Raw genomic sequence first — 8,208 nt, forward strand, 5'->3', positions numbered from 1 at the left:
ATGGGCTGCCATTCCCCAAGAAAGCTTCCAGCACCTGACTGAACGTATGCCTGCGAGAGTGGAAGCTGTCACAAGGATAAGGGTAGGCCAACCCCATATTGAATTCCAACATTACCGATGGAGGGCGCTACGAACTTGTAAGTCATTTTCAGCCAGGTGTCCGGTTACTTTTGATCACATAGTGTATATCTGCACAGCTTCAAATTCAGCAAAATGGATTTCTAATGCTTGCCTAGAGGAGTATTTGAGCTCTTTTAAAAAATCTGTTACATTAAAAATGCAGTTCTGGCTCAAGTAAAACCACAAGTGACTCTGTGATATCTGACATCTGGCGATTACATCTTTCCAATGATTAGGCCTATACCGCGTTCTGAGTTTCAGAGATTTTGTATGATACATTGGTTGATATTTACCATGCTATAAACATTGATTTAAAAGTTATTATTTTCACTCTTGCACCCCAAATACTACGAAATTTTTAATTTATTCTCTATCGAATTTTGGAGCTATACTTCGTGCGAGTGCTCTAAATGGCGCTGTAATATAGATGATTTTCTTTATTAAAGGCTACTCTGAATCTGTCACTGTCACCATAATACACCCTGTGTTTTACTCCGTGCCGCTACAGTGCGACAATTTCAAAACACTGATTGCTGACCGCTGTACTGACACATTGCGCACCATAAGGTTTGGCACTGCAGACGCGTTCCTAAGCAACGTCATTTCTACATCAGCTTTGGTTGTTATTCTACTTAGTTCTAAAGTTATTTAATAACTGAATGTCTTTCTATTCACATAAAGAGTTTGAAAGGCAATCAGAAAGCGTCTTTTTTCATCACTAACCACATTCATACGAAATGCTCTATCAGTCCGCTTACAAATTTGCGCTGTAGACATCGTTCATGTTTAGCATAAATCAAGTAAGCACTCTGGAAGAGTATTCATTTGCACTTGATCTGTACTTAATAAATATAAAACTAACTTACTAGCAACAAGAGAAAAACTACTAATTACTATTTACATGCAACGCAATGAAATGTTGATTATTAAACTACAGATCACTTTATGTCAGCGTGAGGGTAAAGATCTTTTTGTCTTCAGTGTGTCTGGATTTGCGAGAACATAACGTCCTTCATGTGGCATGTTTACTATTTTATGTGGCTCTGTATACAGTAAGTGCCACTTAGTCTAGCATTTTTCGTCTAGTTCATCACTGCCTCTTTCTGAGACCACGGCACAGGATACACGGCATGACAATACGTCTGATGTTCTTACACTTACATGTTCGTGTATCCTCATTATCATCCCTGGTCTTTCCGAGAATACTTCCTTGTAATGGCGGAGTAAGCTTACTAGCTCACGATGTCGCTCGGCGCTTAAGTAATCTGATAAATTACCCACATTACATGCTTCTTCGTTATGGTCAACGTTTATATCACAATAACCTTCCTCTGATCGGTTGTTGTGTAGATACAAAACATTCGGTCGTATGCAATTCATCTTGACGTCATGGCATTACTTATCACGTATGTCAATTGTTTTTACAAGATCCGGTACAATCTTCTCTTCATGCGCTATTATGCAAATAAGCACGCGTGAGAGGTCGATCTGTGCGTCCCTCTCGCGCATTAAGTCTCCATCCCAGGATCACAGGAACTGACAAATTATTTACTAATAGAAAAGCGCAACAAATGGATCCTTTTCCAACAATGACGCCAGCCTAGACCTGGTGTTTAATCACTTGGCTTTAAGCACTAATAGCTCCCACAACCTTAGAATTTTGTACGGCAAATAGAGGCAAACGCTTGACCTGATTGATGCGTTTGAAGAAGCTGTATCCATAACTGAAATACACGCTCCTGTGTCTATAACTGATTGCACATCAACACCGTTGATTGAACCGTTAACAGCGGCTTGTGCCACTTCCACTTAGTCTTTCGTACAATTATGGGTTTCCTGAGACAACGCCTGCCTCAGGTCATTCCCGCCATTATATCGCAACATCGCTAATGTCGTTGTGTTGTGCCTTCACTCTGTGCCGCGACCGGCTGACGAAAGCCTACAGGTGGCGCCCACATTTTGACGCCTGCGAATGTGAACATTGCTCAGCTTCTGTCACTTCCAGTACTTGACGGCTCAATACGAAAGTTTTGTCTCAAGTATAGATAGTGTTGGGGATCAGTGGACAAAGTTCAAAACCATCGTACAATATGCGTTAGGCGAGTATGTGCCAAGCAAGATCGTAAGAGGTGGAAAAGAGCCACCGTGGTTCAACAACCGAGTTAGAAAAATGCTACGGAAGCAAAGGGAACTTCACAGCAAACATAAACATAGCCAAAGCCTTGCAGACAAACAAAAATTACGCGAAGTGAAATGTAGTGTGAGGAGGGCTATGCGAGAGGCGTTCAATGAATTCGAAAGTAAAGTTCTATGCACTGACTTGGCAGAAAATCGTAAGAGATTTTGGTCTTATGTCAAAGCGGTAGGTGCATCAAAACAAAATGTCCAGACACTCTGTGACCAAACTGGTACTGAAACAGAGGATGACAGACTAAAGGCCGAAATACTAAATGTCTTTTTCCAAAGGTGTTTCACAGAGGAAGACTGCACTGTAGTTCCTTCTCTAGATTGTCGCACAGATGACAAAATAAGTAGATTTAGAAATAGATGACAGAGGGATAGAAAAACAATTAAAATCGCTCAAAAGAGGAAAGGCCGCTGGGCCTGATGGGACACCAGTTCGATTTTACACAGAGTACGCGAAGGAACTTGCCCCTCTTCTTGCAGCGGTGTATCGTAGGTCTCTAGAAGAGCGTAGCGTTCCAAAGAATTGGAAAAGGGCACAAGTCAACCCCGTTGTCAAGAAGGGACGTCGAACAGATGTGCAGAACTATAGACCTATATCTCTAACGTCGATCAGTTGTAGAATTTTGGAACACGTATTATGTTCGAGTATAATGACTTTTCTGGAGACTAGAAATCTACTCTGTAGGAATCAGCATGGGTTTCGAAAAATACGGTCGTGTGAAACCCAGCTCGCGCTATTCGTCCACGAGACTCAGAGGGCCATAGACACTGGTTCACAGGTAGATGCCGTGTTTCTTGACTTCCGTAAGGCGTTCGATACAGTTCCCCACAGTCGTTTAATGAACAAAGTAAGAGCATATGGACTATCAGAAAAATTGTGTGATTGGATTGAAGAGTTCCTAGATAACAGAACGCAGCATGTCATTCTCAATGGAGAGAAGTCTTCCGAAGTAAGTGTGATTTCAGGTGTGCTGCAGGGGAGTGTCGTAGGACCGTTGCTATTCACAATATACACAAATGACCTTGTGGATAACATCGGAAGTTCACTTAGGCTTTTTGCGGATGATGTCTTAGTATATCGAGAGGTTGTAACAATGGAAAATTGTACTGAAATACAGGAGGATCTGCAACGAATTGACGCATGGTGCAGGGAATTGCAATTGAAACTCAATGTAGACAAGTTTGATGTGCTGCGAATACGTAGAAAGAAAGATCCTTTATCATTTAGCTACAATAAAGCAGGTCAGCAACTGGAAGCAGTTAATTCCATAAATTATCTGGGAGTAGGCATTAGGAGTGATTAAAAATGGAATGATTATATAAAGTTGATCGTTGGTAAAGCAGATGCCAGACTGAGATTCATTGGAAGAACCCTAAGGAAATGCAATCCGAAAACAAAGGAAGTAGGTTACAGTACATTTGTTCGCCCACTGCTTGAATACTGCTCAGCGGTGTGGGATCCGTACCAGATAGGGTTGATAGAAGAGATAGAGAAGATCCAACTGAGAGCAGCGCGCTTCGTTACAGGATCATTTAGTAATCGTGAAAGCGTTACGGAGATGATAGATAAACTCCAGTGGAAGACTCTGCAGGAGAGACGCTCAGTAGCTCGGTACGGACTTTTGTTGAAGTTTCGAGGACATACCTTCACCGAGGAGTCAAGCTGTATATTGCTCCCTCCTAAGTATATCTCGCGAAGATACCATGAGGATAAAATCAGAGAGATTAGAGACCACACAGAGGCATACCGACAATCTTTCTTTCCACGAACAGTACGAGACTGGAATAGAAGGGAGAACCGATAGAGGTACTCAAGGTACCCTCCGCCACACACCGTCAGGTGGCTTGCGGAGTATGGATGTAGAGGTAGATGTAGATCCACAACGCGTACACTGTGTGATTGCATCTGATTCGGTGATGCACATGTTTGCGGCGACTGGCTGTGTTGCTGTTGACTACTGTCTTGGCATCGGTATCGCCGACATCTGATTAATGTGCATGTTTTGTGGTTGCTGTGGTGCTGGCGCTGTATTTTGCATTCAAGGGCTGGTTCCTGGATTCTGCCACGACCCATTTGTAGTCCTCATGTTTTTATTACGGTTTTTGTTGTGAAAACCGTTTTAATTTCGTCTTTTTCTATTATAGTCTTTGTTGCTACCGTTCTGGTAGTTTCCGTTCTTGTTATTGGGAGCTTGGTAGTTAATACCATTTCCACTAGATTTTGGCCCACCGTTATTGTTCTGACAATTTTCCGGTGTTATTTGGTCTGAAACCGCCATTTCTGCGGTCATCATGATTACGGTGACTGTAATTGTTCCAGTTCTTGTCGTTCAATTTCTTGGCAAACTGTGGCATCCTCCTGTATGAGGCCCAAGGAATCGACTACTGGCAGGAAATTCTCCAGGTCAGTATCGGGAACATTTACTAATTTCTCTCATATATTTATGGGAAGACGAGCCTTTAACATCTCTCTATGAGACATGAGTTCATCCCAGTATCTGGTCATGTTAATATATATCACGAAGCATTTTCTGAGATTTCCCACTTTGGAAAGTATAATTCTGGGCTGTATGCAAGCTTCCTAAGACGTTCCAGGGATTTTCTTTCGCTTTGGTTGACCATTAAGCTAAGAAATTAAACTTCACATGCAATGTACATAAAATACACAAACATAAAAAACTTATAACTAAACACGCAAATATTTGCACAAAATTGTTTTTTCGGCTGCTCTTACAGTCGCTGCAACAGTTGAAGACTGTCTGACAGCTGACATTTCGCACGTAATTCTTGCTGAGTTTATCTATAGCCAGTACAAAAAATATGCTGTGGGCATGTAGCGTAAGCTTACTGGTAAACAGCCAAAAAGTGAACACATGCATATATGTCCCTACCTGTGACAGCTTCTCAGAATAATACAGTGATACAGTTTGGCACAAGTTACCAACTCCAGTTTATTAGATAGTTTGATTTTGTTTCCTTCACTTTTCTTCCTCTCAAATCATTTAAATGTCAAAGTATGAAAAAGAAAATACATAAATTAGTTTATTTTGCCCTCACGTTATAGAGTGCCAGTGGAGCATATATATGTATATAGTGAGGCAGCTAAGTCATAAAACCCTTTGTATCTCTCCAACCGTAATAGATACAAAGATGCTGTTTGGACAGTGAATTGCAGGGATAGACGCTACTTGAATATATATATATAGTGTGCACGCGCGTGCGTGTGTGTAATGTGAATGAATGATCTGAGTGCAGTGTAATTGTAATGTGTTTTATGAAACCGTCTTTTAAACAGTCAATGGTTAGTTATTTTTATCACAGATCTTCTTACAATCTTTTAAACTGTAAAAATGTTGACACATATTTATTCCACCCAGCACTTAGGTTAGCTAAATAACTGATTGTAATTATTTCCTTTTGTTGAATTACGTTATCGAGCAGAGGCGTTATTGCGCACCAAAGCAAAAACAACATATGAACATGATCTCTTTTGGTCTCAGGGGTTGAAACTTTAGGGTTCTCGTGTATGAATATTTATTAGTAACACACTGGTTTGTTAATTTTAATTGCATGAGACATATTTAGTTATAGCTTTCTATGTAATGGCGCGTACGTGAAAAATAACGAACTCGACATTATTGGCACAGTGTGGCAAAATTTCTGCCAGTAAATGGAAATAATGACGGGGAAGCTTTACTACTTTCATAAATGCATAAAATAAATAAGGATTCTCAATAATATTTGGTCCAGAAGAGCCGTAATTACCAAAAATACCTGTACCGACCGAGATGGTGGACAACAATAGGATAAGATGGTAACATATAAAACTTTTAATAACTTCAGGAAAGGACACAATTCTTCTATAAACAAAAGAGGGTGTAGGAACCGTGGCTTTAAGGGTTTCAGTACTAACAAATGACATTTTGTATTCTGAAAACGATTTAGATAAATAAATTAGATAAATTAATAATTTAAATTAACACTTATTACACTTATTACAACCTCTTAATATGAAACGTAGGAAGAGTACGTCTCGCTAGGCAGCTATACTACTCGAAAAGGTACAATGTCTTCTTTTTTACAGACAAATGAAAAGTAACAGAGTATATTGTGTCTGCTTTAGTCATTGTCTACACAAATAATAAATCATACTTATTGCCTTTGTCTTATCTCTCGATGCACTACACATGAAAAAAGTCAATGTTCTTCACATAATACAGAAAAATATTAAGTCTCTTTTATAAGGTCATACACAGAGAAAAATACGCCAGGAGACGGCACAAATGGTAACAACAATTCAAACACACGTATCTGAAATGAAGTCAGTCTGCGAAAATTTACCGGACGATGTACAAAGACGCACTCAAGATTTAGGATTTCTGATTTTAGGATAAAGGTTTTTGAAAACCTAGTACGACTGCATCAATAAAGATGTAAAAAGAGTAACTGAGAGAACTAAGACTAGCATCTCTGACGGTGATTCTACCCTGGCTGAAAATTGCTTACATGAACAAAAAACTTACGTTGGCGCGGGTTGAAGAGATCATAAACGAAAGGGAACCTAAAATTCCCACTAAAATGTATAGTGATATGAAAGCAATAGAAGGTAAGATTCGTTCCGAACTTATCAGTGAAAGAGATAGATCAAACAAACCGCCTTCCGCAGCTAATCAAAACAGAAAAACAGTACTAGACCAGTAGTAATGCGAACATTGTTTCTCTAAAGTCAGATTATGACAAAAGCTAAAGAGAACAATTTGCAAACCATCAAATGTATGTACCATACGCAGCATGCTGCATCCGAGAAGGCGCAGGATGGCATTGCAATCTGGATGATGTCATGCCTGGCCTATCGTCAATAACAATAGACGAGGGTCTGATAAAACATAGGCAATTTCCAGTCTTCTCACAAGAATCCAAGAAAGCACATCCCTTTGTCTTTGTGAGAGCTTTTAGAAATGTTTTACCTCGGCTCTGATCCTAAATACAAAAGATTTAGTTCGTTGTTGGTTTTATAAAAGGCGACGGGCGGTTGTGGACAGCCGAAGAGGCAGATCATTTTCGAACGTATGACTAATTTGAACAGGCCTCCCGGCATTTTTGGCCGGGCGTGCCCCATCCGGAAGATACTTGAACAAGACGAGGTGATGGGACAATCCGAAATCACATACCGGTGTTTTGAGAACATTAAAGAGTCGTGTAACGATTAAAATTCGTCTGAAACTGGTAACTGGACCAACTTATGACCTGGAATACTCTCTCGCGGTCATGGATTCGATTGACCTCATTTACGAGGGCAGTCAGAACTGAAATGAGTAACAGAAACCATTCGTGTCTACCGGAAAATGAAGCACTCAACAATCCTGCTAACGGTAATAATAACAACAAGGGCAGTAATAGCAGAAATCAGTATGACAACGCACAGTGCGGTTGGCATTCATAGACGCTGCTGCAGGGATATAACAAGAATGGAGGATTCGGAAGTCGTCAAAGTAACGGTTTCCAGGAGAGAAATAACAGAAATTACCACTCAGGATACTGTGCTCGCTATCAAGAAATAACCGTAATGGTTGGAATAACTGGCGTGGTTCCGGTGATGATAGACAATAAGCGTCAAGGAACGAGAATGAACAGCTACGCATAAATATCAGTTATGATATGGGAGCGGCATAAACCAAAATCAGCGAAACGCCGCCTCCAAATATATGTAGAATAGAACATGGCAAAATACCGATCACGTTGTAAACTTTGTTGGTTCGTTGGTCGGTTGATTTCGTGGAGGGGAGCAAGCAGCTAGGTCATCGGTCCCATCCCATCTATTAGAGAAGGATGGAGAAGGAAGTCGGCCGTGTCGTTTCAAAGGAACTATCCTGGCATTTGCCTGAAGCGATTTAGGAAAAT

Source organism: Schistocerca nitens, chromosome 1 (assembly GCF_023898315.1).
Source record: "Schistocerca nitens isolate TAMUIC-IGC-003100 chromosome 1, iqSchNite1.1, whole genome shotgun sequence".
NCBI lineage: Eukaryota > Metazoa > Arthropoda > Insecta > Orthoptera > Acrididae > Schistocerca > Schistocerca nitens.